Consider the following 17,440-nt stretch of genomic DNA (forward strand, 5'->3'; position numbering starts at 1 on the left):
CTTCACGAGGGTCTTTGCACTCAGGTATCGCCTACACCATTAAAAAAAGAAGAGGAGATCTAATCAAAGGATGATTTTATATGAATTTTTCCTTTTACTTAGTAGAATCATTGGATGGAATATTATTAGACTTCATAGAAGAAAAAAATAAGCAAAGATATTTTATTTTTACTCACTAGTAAACAAGTCAGGCATGACATGGCATTGCTAAAAAACACTTTGCATATCACAGTACGAAATCACAACACAGTTTAGGGGGAGGGCTCACAAACGGGATCTGTGCGTGGAACTCTGCTTAGAAAGGTGTTGGAAGTGGGTATTTGGGTGGCTCAGTCGGTTAAGCCTCTGACTCTTCCTCTCGGCTCAGGTCGTGTGATCTTGCAGTCATGGGATGGAGCCCTGCATGGGGCTCCATGTTGAACATGGAGCCTGCTTGGGATTCTCTCTTTCCCTCTCTCCCTGTCCCTCCCCCACTTGCTTTCTCTGTCTTTCTTTCTTTCAAAATAAATAAAATATTTAAAAAAAAAAAAAAAGAAAGGTGTTGGAAAGAAACCATAACAGTGGGATCTCAAGAAAAGAAGGAGCCATATAACTGAAAGCCAACATATTTAATTTTTACTCTACTAGATAAAAATGCAAATAGATTCCTCATCCACCTTTTAAAGGATAGGTGCAAAATACATAATAGCATTGACAAGTTGTATTTATAAGGCACCTTCATGTCTGTTCTTTATATCTTTCCTATATGACCTATGCTGTTTCATAGTTCAGTTTGAAATAGGTCAGATTCAATGTTTTTTGCTCCATTTTACAGATGAAAAATAGAGATGTGATTCCAGTACCTTGGGAATACAGATTGACTAAACCATCTTTCACTGCAACAATTTGAAAATTTTAGTTCGTACCTCATAAGACAAGTATCTATCTATCTATCTATCTATCTATCATCTATCTATCATCTATCTATCATCTATTTATCCATCCATCTATTCACTCACCCACCATCTTTCTATCCTCAGTACTTATCTACAGGTCAGTTATCGGACAGTTGCAACCTTCTGAAAGACAGTCATGAGCCTGGAGGTAGGAAAATGTTCTGGCATTGGCTAAAATATGAGCCAAAGACACTTGAGCTAAAACGTAGGCTCTGAAATGGTAATCCTAAACTCTTTAAGAGTTTCTTAGACTTTCTGTGCAGAACCCGGAGGCACTTTTAAAAAACACAATTCTAACAAATTTGGGTTTGTTAATTTGTTTGTTTCCAAGACTGGAAAAAACTAAGTGAGGAGACACAGAAATGGTAATGAGAAAGGCTGACACAGGGACAGAATTATCTGATAGCCAGGAGGGCTAGAGAAGTATTTTTAAAAGCAACCATAAAGCCAGAGAAAGCAGTTTAGGATACTTTTATAGCAATAATAAACATTGTGACTCATTTCAAAATGCTCTATAATAATAAATGCTCATAATTTATTAAAATCATTAAAATGTCAAATGTTTAAGGAGACAAACAAAGTGTAGCTGGCATATTTGGAGTATTTACTTTGTAGCAAAAACCATGCTAGGTGCTTTACATCCATTATCTCTAATCCTCTCAGTGCTCAAGGTTTTGGAGATAGGAAATGAAACTTCCAGAGTTTAAGCCATTTCCTTAAGGTCATACAAGTGCTAATAAGTGAGCCAGGATTCAAACTTAGATTTCTCTGATTGAAAAATCTCCACTCTGTCCACTATTCTACACAACCTGAAAGATGCCAATCAAAAACTGTTTAAGATTAAAAAAAAAAAAAAAGTATCTTAGTGCCTAAGGGTATAGTTTGCTAATCTGGAAACTGAATCAATCCTGTTCTATCCATAATTCCCCCAAAATAACACATAAGTGAAATGTTAATCTTTGTGTACTTTTTGGTGGGGAGAGGAGTATATTTTTCTGCTTGACATGAACAGGGTATTTTTTAAAAAGTAAGACTTATAGCAGCAAACAGGCTGCTTTGTGAGGCAGTGGGTTTCCCATCTCTGAGAATATCGTAGCCATCACTAACATCTTCCAGGAATGCTGAAGATGTTATTTCTATACAGAGTAGGAAGTAGGTGGCTAAAGACCTGCCTCATTTCTAAGAATCTGTGTCTCAAAAATCCTATTTCATCCTGATATGCAGTATTTCTAACTTGTAAGTGGGGAAGAAAGATTTGCTACTAGATGAATTATTATTCTTCAGAGCACAAAAATAGTGAGTTCAACCCCCTTGGCAGTTGCATTTAGCTAACCAATTTTTTGTGTCTTTAATTCTTTGGTGTCAAATGGATCACTGAATGTTCAATGCTTAATTACCGAATCTTCATCATCCCCCAATACTTCTGTGCTTAATATTTATTAAAACCCCTTTTTCAGTGAGACAAACCTCATCTACCATCTGAAATCTAATTTTCTTGACATTTTGTAGCTAGTCGTTATGAACTAATAATATACAGTGCTGTTTGAAATCATCATTCCTTATGTTATACTATGAAATTAATTTTTCCCTTTTGATTTTTAATACATTTCTCTTGTTCTATTCAAAGAATGGTAGGGTGCCCTCCTAGTGATAATTTTGACCATTCATTTTAAATTGCTACCCAAAACAGACTGAGTAGTGTTTCACATGAACATTTTTATTAGATTTCCCATGATGTTACATATGATTAAAAAAATAACTACTGTGGCAAAAAAAAAAAAAAAAAAAAAAAAAGGAAAAGAAAATAAAGCCAAAGGAATATATAATCAAACATTTAATATCTTAGAACAGATGAAATAAACCTAAATCAGCATATGTAAGTAAAGATTAATATTTGTAAGATGACTTTCATTGATTAAAAAATTTGGCCATTTATTTCAGGAGTGGCTTATCTGTTAGGCTCAGTATGCATAGTATGTGGTATCCACAGTATTTTCAGGAGCACACAAAAATGTTTTAGTTTAAAATCAGAAGGAAAAAATTAACTTAGGTAAAAGAAAAAAATTTTTAATAAATTTTTAAAAAATATTTATTTTTGAGAGAGACAAACAGTGTGAGCAGGGGAGGACAGAGAGACAGGGAGACACAGAATCCAAAACAGGCTCCAGGCCCTGAGCTGTCAGCACAGAGCCCGACACAGGGCTCAAACCCACAACCTGTGAGATCATGACCTGAGCCCAAGTCAGACGCTTAACCAACTGAGCCACCCAGGCGCCACAAAAGAAAATGTTTTAATAGATGATACTAATATATTCATCTTTATACCAATATGATTATAAGATAGAATTTAAAAAAAATGGAAAAAAGTGACCCAAGAGGGCAAAAGTGCCCAGGGCCCATGCAAGATATTATGTGGTCCAGATTCACTCATTCTAATAGGATTTATGAGCTCCCTGCTGTTTGTCAGGGACTGCACTAGAGCCGACGTATGTGGGGGGCGGAAGAAAGTGGGGTGAAATGGTACAGGAAGAGGACCCAGTTTTTAACCTCAAAGAACATGTGAATTGCTAATGAGTAAAGAAAGTATGAGAATGGATCATTACAATACAATGTGGCAAGTGGTATTATAGATAAAGACAAAGTGCCAGGGGGCTACTGAGCAGGCAGTAACAAGTTGTGCCTGGTGGCCATGGGGGAGGCGGGTTCATACAGCACATGGTGGTTACACTGAGTTTTAAGAAAGGAGATTTCTCTTTTCTTTCTTTCTTTCTTCCTTTCTTTCTTTCTATCTTAATGAAATGGGTTAATAAGGAGGTAAGGAGGGGGCTGTGTTCTTGGCTAATGGATGGCATGTGCAAAGGCCTTGGAGCATGATAGGCCTTGGTATTTTCCAGAAACTGCAGATGGTACATTATGCCTGCATAGAGTATATGCAGGTGGCCTTAAGGGTGTAGAAAAGGTCGGCAGGGTGCCATCCTTGCCCTGCTAATGAGATGATGTTATATTTTATAGCACAAGATCTATGTTTCTTAACCTTGGCATTAAATACTTTTCCCATTTGGCCCCCATTGGTGGTACCACCCCCCCAAGACGCTCTACCAAAATGCTGTAATGCCAGTCGCCCAAATGGACTTGCTTTCCTACTTCTGCTCTTTTGTACATGTTCTCACTTTATCTGTAATGCACTCTGTCCTTCTCTGACATCATAGACTTCGTCCCTGAAGCCACCTTAGCCCCAGGCAGCACACTTACCAGGTCACACAGTACAGAGCTGAGAAGGGCCTGTGGGGTTATCCAGTCATTAACCTTCATTTTGCTAATAAAACTGAGGCCCAGAGAAAGCAAGCAACTAGTGCCCGTTCCCACAGGAAGCAAAACAGAACCAAATTCGCCTGACTTTTGGTGGTACCGAATTCTGTAGCAACTGTCTCCACATTTGGTGATTAATCATGTGCTGTCTTGACATAGCTGGTGTCATCTTCAAAGATTTACTTTTACCATTTAATTTGTTTATACATTGTTATGGTTTTCCATCCAAATGTCATTCCCCTGTGGGCTGGAACTGCCTCTCATAGTGATTTCCCACAGGACCTAAAGCAGTAAGCCCTTAAGTAGTTAATAATCTGGTTTAGGTTTCTCATCGTCATGAAATGATTTGCCTATATTATAGAGAGTATTAAATCTATGGCAAGAAAGGAAAAAGAAAAACAAAAACAACCCAGCACCTGTCTTAATTTGGGTTTTCAAGGATCAGTGCCTGTGACATTCCTGTGCCCTTGATTTATTGAGTGTGTTCTTCAAGAAACAAAACAAAACAAAACAAACAACCTGTGAAAGGGTGAGGCTAGAGATGGGGAAAGGGCAAGTCTGGCCTTGGCAGCCTGACCTGTTTGAAAGAGGGAGTTCTGGAGCATTAATAACTGTGCAGAGTTGTCCAGAAGGGGCAGCACAAGCCTCTCCCACCTCCTTGCTCTAAGTAAGACACTGTGGGCTGCCTCCTGGGGGCTGGGGCCAAGAGGGCTGTGTGAGTGTAATTTCCTCGGTGAGAAGGGGTTCTTGTCTGCTAAGGACAAGTCTTGAAGTTAGGGCCTGGGCCGCTGTGAATCACCGTACACCATAATCACAGATGCCTGGGACCGGTGGATCCATTCGGTAGAGGGAATATGAGCAGGGAACCAATTGCATCTTTCACCACCTTCACCTGCGGGACAAAAACTCCCAACAAACAAAACAGCAGAAGAAAACAAAATGAAAACAAACATGATAGAACCCAAGAACCCATCTTCTCCATCTGCAGTCTGACCTCTTCTGGTTCGCTCATAAATTTTCTCAAGATGGGGCACCTGGGTGGCTCAGTCAGTTACACGTCCGACTTCAGCCAGGTCACGATCTCGCGGTCCGTGAGTTCGAGCCCCGCATCGGGCTCTGGGCTGATGGCTCAGAACCTGGAGCCTGCTTCTGATTCTGTGTCTCCCTCTCTCTCTGCCCCTCCCCCGTTCATGCTCTGTCTCTCTCTGTCTCAAAAAAAAAAAAATTTTTTTTTCTCAAGTTATTCCCAAGCAGCTTCACCTAACCTAATGTCCACAGTGACCCCTTTTCTCAGAAGAACAGATTTAATGTACAAACAAATGATTCAGTTCTTCTAATGGTGTGGCTTACGATGTCAGGAATGCGATCACTGCTGGGGGTAGGAAAAAAAGCCATAGATCATCAGAAATGTGATCATTTCCAAGGTTTTGAAGAACAGATACTGCAATTTTTTATTCTGCCTCCAAATAGCCACAGTGACTGAGGAAAACACCAAACCCCCAAATTAATCCTCTCTGCACATCGCAGAAAAAAAACACCAAATAATTTGCCCCACAGCTAACAACAGCAACAAGAAAAAATAAACCCCACAAAAACAAACAAACCAAAAAGCAAACAACAACAATTAAAAACAAACAGGAAAACAACTAAGGCCCATATAAATGGAGAGTTTTCTTTAAGATCTCATCAGGCATAAAAAATGTGCAGAGGCACAGCTCTGAAATTAAAACACAATCTGCCCAGCAGTGTGGGGTCTGGCCCTGTGTGACAATTCCTGAAGACACCCTCTCTTTGAACCTGGAAAGTAATTTTGCTAGTTCTAATCTTAGGTTGAGCCTGGCAATTAGGATTCTTTCAGGTCTCTGCTACTTCAAATGGCTCCCGTTCTCATTCCCATTACTCTCAAAAACGAAGTCCACATTTTCCTCAAGCCCTGGGCACCTCCGTTTACTCCTCTAAATCTGCATTGCCTCCAATGGAGTGCATGGTTCTGCATCTGAATGTGGGATGTTAGCAACCAAAGCAGGCTTTGTGCTTCCAAAAGCTTCGCCCAGCGACACCAGGAAGCAAGGAAACCACTTGGGCCCATTATGTGGTTTCTTTCTCTGCAGTAATCTTTGCCTGTTGCTCCTGGGTTGATTTTTAAAATCTTCATTATTTTGTATCCTTCTCACAGTGTGAGATTTAGAATAATTCAGCTTTCTGTTGGAAAGATATAGGGAGAGGTTCTCACAGATTTCCTTGAGCACCCTGAAGCTTAGCGGGGATCCCGGCCTCCATGCTATTTCCTTTCTTAGCCCCCAGTCAGACTAGATGCCAGGCCATCCCTGTGGCTTTGCACACGAGGTTGTGGATATCGATTTGGAGAAAATAATAACTACTAATAATTTCTAAGAAAACTAGGGTCAAAACTTCTCTAATGTCTACTTTTTTGTGGAATTTGTACCTGTTACATTATGTTTAAAATATGACAAACTCTTAATGCATTTGGCATAGAAAGAAAAACCAGTTAGCAAATGGACATTCAAAATTGTTTCTCTGAAAAACCATTTATCAGGCAACCTCCCTAATTACAGTTCTTTAACCCTCAGATTGTGTTGGAACTCATGAGAAGTTAAATAAACCGTCAAAATGCATGAATCCTTCAAAATTCCCTAGCTTGTACTTTGCTTTGCACAATTTTTTTTAATTAAAAGAAAAAAAAACACATTTAAAGTGGGTACATTTTCCCATGACCTATTGTCAATAATAAATTATTCCCAATAACAAAGTTATTTTTACCAATAATAAATATTACCAATAATATTAGCAGAATGAGTTTTAACTAAAAGGTCGTGGAGGAGAGAATGGTCTTAGGTAACCCCAGCCACAGAGGCTGGAGAACAGGAGCAATAGTGAATGGGAGTTTGGGAAAGCGAACTATTTCGGTACCAAGATGATGTTGATTTTGTATATGGTGTATTTGAAGTGACTGGGGACATCCAAATGGAGACTCCATTAGGAACTATGAAGGGAAATAAAGATGTGATGAAAAATCTGGGAGGCATGGCCATCTTTTGTACCTGTGGACCTCTCATAAACGTCACAGATTTGCTTGTCCCCATTCATTCGCCTGTATTTAAGAGAAAGAATGTGCCAGGCACCCAGGGGTTGCACAACAAGTTCCAAGTGAAGCAACAGGCCAGTCCGGACCATTGAATGACAGCCAAATCAGTACATCCTTGAGGGCTAGGGGAAGGCTGCTGAGTGACTCCTGCAAGCCCCACTCTATATGCTAATGCTTTTAATGGGTTTGTCCTGATGAGAATTCAGAAGTTAGAAATTGGCCAATTTTCATTCCCATTCAACTGATAAGGGGTGGTCAGTGAGCTACTTTAAGCCCCAGGAAGATTATGGGTTTTGGCTTCGCTGCCCACATGTCTAAAGGAGGCGACAATTTCTGATAATTCCTACTCCTGGAGGGGAGAGAAAGGGAATGGAGAAACTGTTAGTCTGGACCTAATTCTGAACCACAAGGGGGAATTGGTTGATGAAGTGGAAGTGATTGAAACTGAGGGGGAAAAGTGTCCATGGTGTGTCAGCCTAAAGTGATAACCACGAGTGAGGAGGTTGGGCCTGGCGGATGTGTTCCCTGGATCTGAGAAGGACTGGCATCTTAACAGGAGAGGAGAACAGACAGATGTAATTCCACAGCAAAACTGTGAAAGGGAAGGAATTTTAAGAGAACTGGAAAACATTCAGGCATAGGATTCTAACTATGCAGCTTCAACTTTATGGAGGTATAATTGACAAATACAATTGTAAGCTATTTAAGGTAGACAATTTGATGATTTGATACATGTATGCAGTGTGAAAGGATTTCCCCCATGAGGCTAATTAACATATCCATCACCTCACATATTTTCCTCTTTTTCCCTCTTTTTTTTTTTGACATTTAAGCTCTAATCTCATAGCAAACTTTAATTACACAGCACGATATTATCAACTTCAGTCACCTTGTTAGATACTCAGACCTTATTCACGTTACCAAAAGTTTACACCTTTTTACCAGCCTCTCCCTATTTCACCCACCTTCCAGACCTTTGCAACTTCTTTTCTGCTCTGTTTCTAGGAGTTCAACTTTTGTTGTTTTAGATTCCACGTATAAGTCATATCATACAGTATTCGTCTTTGACTGGCTTATTTCACTTAGCAAAATGCCCTCCAGATTCATCCATGTTGTCATAAATGATAGGTAATAAAAAAAGAAGAAATGACAGGTAATATTTCATCACGCACACACACACACACCTCACACTCTTTATCCATTCATCTGTCGATGAAAGACCATTGTGGATAAAAACTGTGCCATTTCAAATGATCTTAGAGTATAAAAAAGGGAGACTTTTATTAATCAGAGAACAGAAAGTTTCTGACAAGCCCAAGTTTTCATTTGGGCTTTTAATAAAAGAGGCATAATTCATCCAAATGAATGAAACTTCGGTTCTCAGGATACTAAGATTTGTTTACTTAGACTGAGCTTTCTGATTTATTTTTTCTACTCTTGTTATTTTAGTTGAGAAAGACTGAGCCCAGAGTCTCTACAAAAGTGGTTAAGGTCAGTTTCCTAGTGATACACCATGACTGCAGCCCAGTGTTTTTGATTCTTAGTCCAGGCCTCTGTCTGCCACATGACTGGTTTCTCAACAAAACCAGTCTGAGAATTCGAAGAGATCTGAAAGCTTTTCTGGAGTGAAAGGGACGCCGAGTGAGCAGTGCTCCTGTTGGCTCTCACCCCTCACCTCCCCATCCTGCTTTCAACAAGAGTTTACTTTTCTTTTCTTTTCTTTTCTTTTCTTTTCTTTTCTTTTCTTTTCTTTCTTTTTTTTTTTTTAAAGGTTATTTATTTATTTTGAGAGAGAGAGAGAGAGACAGAGAGAGCACATATGAGCAGGGGAGGGGCAGAGAGAGAGGGAGAGAGAGAATCCTAAGCAGGCTCCAAACCATTAGTGCAGAGCTGGACGCAGGGCTGGAACTCACAGACTGCGAGATCATGACCTGAGCCGAAATCAAGAGTTAGATGCTTTGCCGACTGAGCCACCCAAGTGACCCAACTCTCCTCTGTTTTATAAATACGGTGAGAAGGTATGATTTTATTTTGAAAGGCAGTTCTAAGATCTTTGAAAACCTGTACCTCCCCAGGTCATTTCATTGGTTAGAATTCCAAAAATAAGAGTATTGAACCAGATTCTGTGTGTGTGAACAATGATTAGGATGGAGACTCAAATAAATATATGTTAAAAAAATTAAGTACAAATTTTATTCTAATAAAACCTAGGGCATACAAGCAAAGAGGAGAGAAGGCGCCAGATCTATAAGAACCTCCAGAAGCCTAGAGGTAGGAATTGATTGGAGTTTCTAAAAATGGCAGTGAAAATGCATTTCTTAAAATTATATTTGGAAGATGATGATCAAGGACCACGACTTTGCTAAATTTTGTTTTGTTTTGTTTTGACTCGGTTCTGATAACTGGAGTTAATCTCTCTGGATCTCTATCACATATGTAGGCATCTAATTATAATCATAAATTAAAAATATTTTTTAAATATTTAACCACAATTTATCCTAAATTTAATGGCTTTTAATCTGGCAGTCTTAGACAAACACTTTTGAAAAATCAGATTCAGCTTTCAATCTCCATGGTCAAAGGTTTGGCCAGAAAGTGTGTGAAACTTGGCACGTTCCCTCAGGTGTTCCAGTTTCTTTTTTTCGCCTGCCTCTACCTCCCTGGGTTTATTTTGTGTGCATGGCTAATGGAGTTAATGATGGCCCTTCAGCTTTGGGGCTGCTGCACCTGGTTAACGGTGAACCCAAGCCTGATTTATTTATTTATTTATTTATTTATTTATTTATTCATTTATTTATCTAGCTAGCTATCTATCTACTTATTTATTTATTTATTTTGATTCCTCCTCCAGAGAACTCTTCCAGGGAGCTTCGTGACCTGCCAGCTTCTTGCTTTCTGCTGAATCTGCTTGTGCAGAGGTTGGATCATGTCAAGTCCTTGTCTCACCTGGCTGCCAACAGACTTCTTGCTCAGCACCTCTTGAATCTGCTCATGTTTATTTAGAAAATAATTTTGGTCCAACCAAAGAAAAAAAGATGGTTTTCTGTGACAATGGCAAGAGGAATCTTCATGGGGATGATGGCTGGATTCCCGCCTCAGAAAGAAAAGGTGCATGGGCCCTATAGGCCATCTGCTGCTGGGCATCAGAACCAGGGTGTTCTATTTCATTTTTTCCAAGATTGCTATTCTACCCTCTGCTCTGAACTAGTGCCAAATGTCCTGAGGGGCTTGCCTTATGTGAAATGAGGGCTGCAGCATCAGCCGAGGGACATTGTGCTTTTCATGCCTTTGTGTATTTCGCTCCCCTGGCTCTGACTCTGCCCGTGATCTCATTCATTTGACTCCCAGTTTTCTCTTCGGAAATGTTTAATTCATGCAGCTCGTGACCCTAACCTGATCTAATATCTGCAGCCTCATCACCCTGTGCTCTGGCCACACTGAATTAACAACTGATCACTAAACCTACTAGACCTTGATGTGATTGTGCATCCTTGAGAGCTTTTTTCTTCCCTCAAATGCCCTGCACCTTACTCACCAGGCAGACTCTTACACTGCTGCCGAGAGCTTGTTCGATTGTCTTTCCCTTTGTGAAGATTTTCTGAGCCCCTCAGGCAGCTTGCTTTCCTGTTTTGATCTGTCACAGTATTGGACACATTTCTTCAGTTTGTTTATTCATTCATTGATTCAACAGGTTTCATTAATTCATTACTGTGTGCCAACCACTGTAGGGCACTGTGAACAGAGTGGTGAATAAGGCAGATATAGTTTCCGATAACGATGATCAAAGGCATAGATGATTTTAAAAGTATCAATGATTAAATTAGCGTGAAGAAGTATATCACATATGGGAACATAGATTGGCGGAGGGGCAATGTAATTCAGGGCTTTGAGAGGGCCTCAGGTAGGAACAAATGTTCGAGCTGAGAGTTGAACCCTCGGTGTAGGCAGAACGGTTTATGCACCGTGTATCTTCATACATAGCACCTGACAGTCACTCAGTAAAAGCTCGTGGAACCAATGAACGACTGAATGTACTATACAACCACAGTGGCAGTTTGAGGACTTGCTTAGAGTTTCATTTCTGCCAACTCATTTTAACAGTGTAAGGGCTCTGTAATATCCAGATAAAATGTGCGTACGTGTACATATGCATATTCAGAGAGAATTTAGTTAATACACATACATGTATGCCACATGACCTTGAAAACTGTTTGCCGAATATTAGGCTAGTTTGAGAGAACCTACGACTCAGGAAACTGGCTTTGTAGCAGACACTGCTAAATCTGGAGCCTCATCTCCCGCGGAAAGAATGAGTCTCCCCCAGCTTCTGGGAAATCTGTTCCTTGAAGGCCTCAGGCCTCAGCCCTCTCAGTGCAGTGTCCTTGGCGGAAGAGAGCAGTCTCACTCAAGGTCACCCCCCTTCCTTAGCATCCAATAATTGGTCTGTGGTGAAAAGCAGAGGCATAAAGGCTCAGCCCCTTCATCCCAACTAAGTAGAACTCTGAAGGGACCATCTGAGGGCCTGAGCTCCTCGTATAGTTGGTTGACGGCCTTGTTTTCCCTCTGCCCAATCTGGCTTCCTTCTCTTCTGTCACAGGTGATATTCCAATAGCATTCCCTAATAAACTTCTTGTACACTAGTCTCTATCTCAAAGTCAGCTTCCCAAAAGGAACTGGCAGCAGGCTCAAGGGGCCCAATAAATAGCATCGTCTTACCTGCTTGAATTCTGAGCATACCCAAAATAAGACAAAAGAATAAAAGAGATTGGAAACCAAAATATCATTGTTATTACTGATAAAACTGATATTGCAAAATGTGAAATACAACCGTGAACTGTGCTGCCTCATCCTGAATAATAGATTGACACCCATGTATTCCCCAGTGGCACAAGGCTGGGCAAGACTCACCCCACAGAGACAAAGCCTCATCCTGTAAATTACAGCAAAGCAGGGCTTTGAGAGAGGGATCCTGCATGCTCAGATCCTACACCTGGCTTGCTCTTGGAGAGGAGTGAGGGGGTGCAGAAAGAGGCCGGATGGTTACCCTAGTGGCACTCCCTCCCTGTGAGAGGAACACCAGGAATGGGCAGCGGCTCCCAGCCCTCTCCTCCCGTAGCACGACCAGAGAGCCAAGCTCCTGGTTTCAGGAGCAAGAGAGGCCACAGTTCTTGCAGGGTACTACAGGGTAGTGGATGTGCTTTTGACATTTGTTTCTATTGTACAAAAGAAACGGTGCAATTACCTACTGCTCTCTTAGGAATGGAAAGCACAGAACCAAAGAGAATTTTCAGTGCTTAAGTTCAAGACTCCAGGATGAATTCCTTTGCTATTCGTCCAGAGTGGCACTGCTCCTGTGTCCATTTTGATAGGATCTATTTTCTTTTTTTTTTTTTAATTTTTTTTTTAATGTTTATTTATTTTTGAGACAGAGAGAGACAGAGCATGAACGGGGGAGGGTCAGAGAGAGGGAGACACAGAATCTGAAACGGGCTCCAGGCTCTGAGCTGTTAGCATAGAGCCCGGCGCGGGGTTCGAACTCACGGACCGCGAGATCGTGACCTGAGCCGAAGTTGGCCGCTTAACCGACTGAGCCACCCAGGCGCCCCATATAGGATCTATTTTCAATGGAGGAGAACTGACGTACATGTATACATATTCACACAAGTAAAAAAATAATGCTTATTTTATGTCTATATCAATATACAGTGGAAATATATATGGGCAAAGAGAAAGAAATAAAGACTAGCTTCTTTTTCTCCTAGATTTAAATTTATTATAAAAATAATAGTATTTGGGGCGCCTGGGTGGCGCAGTCGGTTAAGCATCCGACTTCAGCCAGGTCACGATCTCGCGGTCCGTGAGTTCGAGCCCCGCGTCAGGCTCTGGGCTGACGGCTCGGAGCCTGGAGCCTGTTTCCGATTCTGTGTCTCCCTCTCTCTCTGCCCCTCCCCCATTCATGCTCTGTCTCTCTCTGTCCCAAAAATAAATAAAAAATGTTGAAAAAAAATTAAAAAAAAAAATAATAGTATTAAAGGAAATTTTAGGAGAAAACAATTGTGTTTTGCTAAAATTTTATCACTGCAACACGTTTTGTATTTTCATCATGTTTTGTCCATAAATATTGGTATTTTTGCATACACACAATTTGGAGCACTTTCCGTTTTGTTACTTGGTCTTTTTAATGATCACTTTTAATGCTACATTAATATTCCATCTCGTTAATTTACCATAATTTATTTAACTATTCCCTTCCTACTGGATATTTAAAGTGTTTCTAAATTTTGCAGTGATAAATACATCTGCTTTTAAAATTAGCAGACACAAATATAATGCAACAAGTAATTTTAAAAACTACTCACTTCAATTATTTTACAAATGTACAAGCCATAAATACATTTGAAATCTTAGAATAATGAAAGTTTGAGCTTTACTTTAAAAGAGGGAGTGGGCCTAATGGCAACTGCTTATCCTCGCAATTAGATCTCTATACTATGCTTGTTGATGAGAATGTGGATGCTTTCGTGGCAGTGACCATATCGTGTAACCTTATATCTGGAAAGCTTGGTAGCATGTCAACTGCATAGTAGGCGTTCAAGGAATGTTGGTGCATAACATAATTTAATAATAATAATAATAATAACAATAATAATAATGAAACAAAACAGATGAACATATGGAAATCAGGGGGAAAGAGAAGAGAGGGAAACAAACCACAGGAGACTGTTAGTGATGGAGAACAACTGTGGGTTGACGGAGGGAAGTGGGTGGGGGATGGGCTAGATGGGTGATGGGTATTAAGGAGGGCACTTGTGATGAGCACTGGATGTTTTACGTAAGTGATGAATCAGCGAATTCTACTCTTGAAGTTGATATTGCATTGTATGTTAACTAACTAAAATTTAAATATAACAAACAGTAAAGAATGTAGGGAGTGGGGAGTGATGACAGATAAATCCAGATGGTCTGGAGGCAAATTTTCTTCCTCCTTTAGGTAGCTTAGCAGAGAGCTGCCTCAGCTTGATCAGAAAAAAGACATTTGGTTGTTGGTGGTCCTGCCAGGCAAAACTGTTCCCAGGGACCTCAGAATAAAGACCTTGACCCTCGGTCCATACACTTCTTTCTTTCTTTCTTTCTTTCTTTCCTTCTTTCTTTCTTTCTTTCTTTTTAATGTTTATTTATTTTTGAGACTGAGAGAGACAGAGCATGAATGGGGGAGGGGCAGAGAGAGAGGGAGACACAGAATCAGAAGCAGGTTCCAGGCTCCGAGCCATCAGCCCAGAGCCCGACGCGGGGCTCGAACTCACGGACAGTGAGATCGTGACCCGAGCTGAAGTCGGACGCTTAACCGACTGAGCCACCCAGGCGCCCAACGGTCCATACACTTCTTAGCAATGTTTCTGAGCCTGGAGATCCTTCCCTATCTTTGTTAGAGATCTCACTTAGAGAAGCTAGGTGTTCTTTAGCTCTTCCTAGGCTATCCCATAAACATGTATCACAGTGTGGAGCAGAGCTTGTTCTGTCTTGCTGTGCTCCTGGGAGCAAGTCCAGCCTGCTGGCTGAGGCAGGCCCTGCTTCACTGAAGGCTTGTTGTTTTCATGTAAACGTATTTATGGAACAGACATGGATTCAGGAGCAGTGTGCTTCTTTTCTGCTTCTAAGTGTTTTCCAAGTAAGCCCCATATCATACATACACTGTGTAGCTTTGGGGACCCCCATACATAACAGGGAGAAAGAAATAAAGTCATGGAAGAGAAATAGTTAGGCTCTAGAGATAGGTTCAGTCAAGAATCAGATCCAGAGACAAAAAAGAAAAACCAACAAAATCACAGAAAGGAGAAAGATAATCGTATAAAGATATTAAAATTAGTGGAGTTAGGGGAGCCTGGGTGGCTCAGTCGGTCAAGTGTCCAACTTTGGCTCAGGTCAAGATCTCACACCTCATGAATTCAGGCCCTGTGTCGGGTTCTGTGCTGACAGCTCAGAGCCTGGAGTCTGCTTCGGCTTCTGTGTCGCTCTCTCTCTCTGCCCCTCTCTCGCTCATGTGCTGTGTCTCTGTACTTCAAAAATAAATAAATATTAAAAAAAATTTAAAGATTAGTGGATCTAAAATTGAAGTATCAAGACTTGGGATGTGGTATTTGTGCAAAGGTGGACAAATAGACCAAAGAGACTGAATAAAGAATGCAGAAACATACCCACACATATATGGCCACCTACTCTACAACAAAGACACCATTGCAGTTTGGTAGGGGAAGGATGGACCTCTCAGTGAAGGGTGCAATGGGATATCAGTATGGAAAAATAATTTATTTGACATGGATAGACCTGAATGTGAAAGGTAAAGCAATAAAGTTTCTAGAAGAAAACACAGGAGAATCTCACAACCTTGGAATAGGCTCTGATTTCTTAAAGAGGACACAAAACTCACTAACCATATAAATGAAAGATTGATAAATTGAACTTCAATAAAACTTAAGACTCCTTTTAATCAAAAACACCATTAAGAGGGTGAAAATGCAAGCCACAAAGAGAAGAAATTGACAATACATCCGCGCAGCTAGAACTTATATCCATGATGTATTATAAATTCCTACAAATTCAATTTAAAGACAGGGACGGACCACCCAATAAAGCGCTGGACAAAAAAATTAAGTAAGCCTTCACAGACGAGAATATCAAAAAGGTCAACAGGGCTATAAAAGATTGTGCAATAATCATCTGGAAAATGCGAATCAAAACTACAGTGAGATGTCACCATGTACCATGATGGGTACACTTAAATAGACTGATGATGCCAAGTGTTGACAAGGATGTGGTGCAACTTGAACATTTATATTTTTCATGGAAAGGTAAATTGGTACAGCCACTTAGGAAAATTGTTTAGCAATACATATTGAGACCGAACATACATTTATCTCATGACCCAACAATGCCATTCCTAGATAAATGCCCAAAGACTATCCTGTGCTATATAGTCATGTACTATAATGCACTACTCTGTTCATAGCAGCTCTATCATCCTCCTTCCCACCCTCCTCCTCCTCCTCCTCATCATCATCATCAAAACACAAAACAATCCAAAAGTCCATCCATAATTGAATGGATAAATTGCAGTGTATTCATACAATATAATACCCCATAGCAATAAAAATATGTACAATTGCTACCTGCAACAACATGAATAACTAACACAGATACAATATTGAGTGAAAGAAGCCAGCTACAAAAGAATGCATACTGTATATCATTTACATGAAGTTTGAGAACAGTCAAGACTAACTTATGGTGACAGAAATCAGAATAGTGATTATCTCTGGGGGGTGGAATATTGCCTGTGAAGGGGCCTGATGGAGACTTTGGTGATGCTGGAAATGTTCCATATTTTCATTTGTATATGCATATGTATGTATATGTGTATGTTCCATATTTCCATAATGTATAAGTAAAGAATTTGTTGCCCTATTACTTAAGATATTTGTATTTATTGTATATGTGTTATACCTCAAAATAATAACAACAATTGTAGGTTTTTCTTAATCTCATATTACCAATTTTCACTAAAGCGTAACACCAAAAACGAAAATTGCGTGCCTTATTCTCATCCCCGTCCAAAGATATCACTGCAGTATATAGCAGCTACGTGGGTGCTCAGGTGAAGTAGCACGTGATTAAGGAAAGTTAACTTGTGGCTTAGTCAAAAACTTGATTGTGTCTGTAATGAACGACTAATCCTGACCAGATCACTCTCATTGGCTAGAGTCCCACTAAGTTCATTTTAGTTAATGTCTGACTCTTCCCTCTCCTCCTTCTATTGCTAGGACTGTGCTGTCTGCTCACTTTTGCCAGATTACTGCTCACTTTTGCCAGATTACTGCTACTGCTACATCCAACTCCAGCTCCAAGTTCATGAATTCAAGCGATAGCTCTGCTGATAAATTCTTCAGTGGGTTTCACGTACAGTCTTTCTTCCAGCCTCCACATACGGTACTCAGTACTCGTGTTGGATTGTCTTCTCTTAACATTGTTTAACCATCTGTTAACCCAGCCTCCTGCCCAAGGGGTTTCGTGGGGAGGAATGATTTGAAGTTTC

General features: G+C 40.3%; 1 long non-coding RNA gene across 1 annotated transcript in view; it reads left to right on the forward strand.

The window, feature by feature from the left end:
• The window catches only part of LOC131504484 (uncharacterized), a 40,734-nt gene extending 23,529 nt beyond the window's left edge, over positions 1-17,205 (forward strand). Inside the window, exon 3 of the long non-coding RNA XR_009258011.1 lies at positions 17,169-17,205. This is a non-coding gene — a long non-coding RNA (uncharacterized LOC131504484). The remainder of the gene's footprint in view (positions 1-17,168) is intronic.
• The last annotated feature ends 235 nt before the right edge of the window (positions 17,206-17,440 follow it).

The sequence above is a fragment of the Neofelis nebulosa genome, chromosome 2 (assembly GCF_028018385.1).
Source record: "Neofelis nebulosa isolate mNeoNeb1 chromosome 2, mNeoNeb1.pri, whole genome shotgun sequence".
In the NCBI taxonomy this organism is placed as follows: domain Eukaryota; kingdom Metazoa; phylum Chordata; class Mammalia; order Carnivora; family Felidae; genus Neofelis; species Neofelis nebulosa.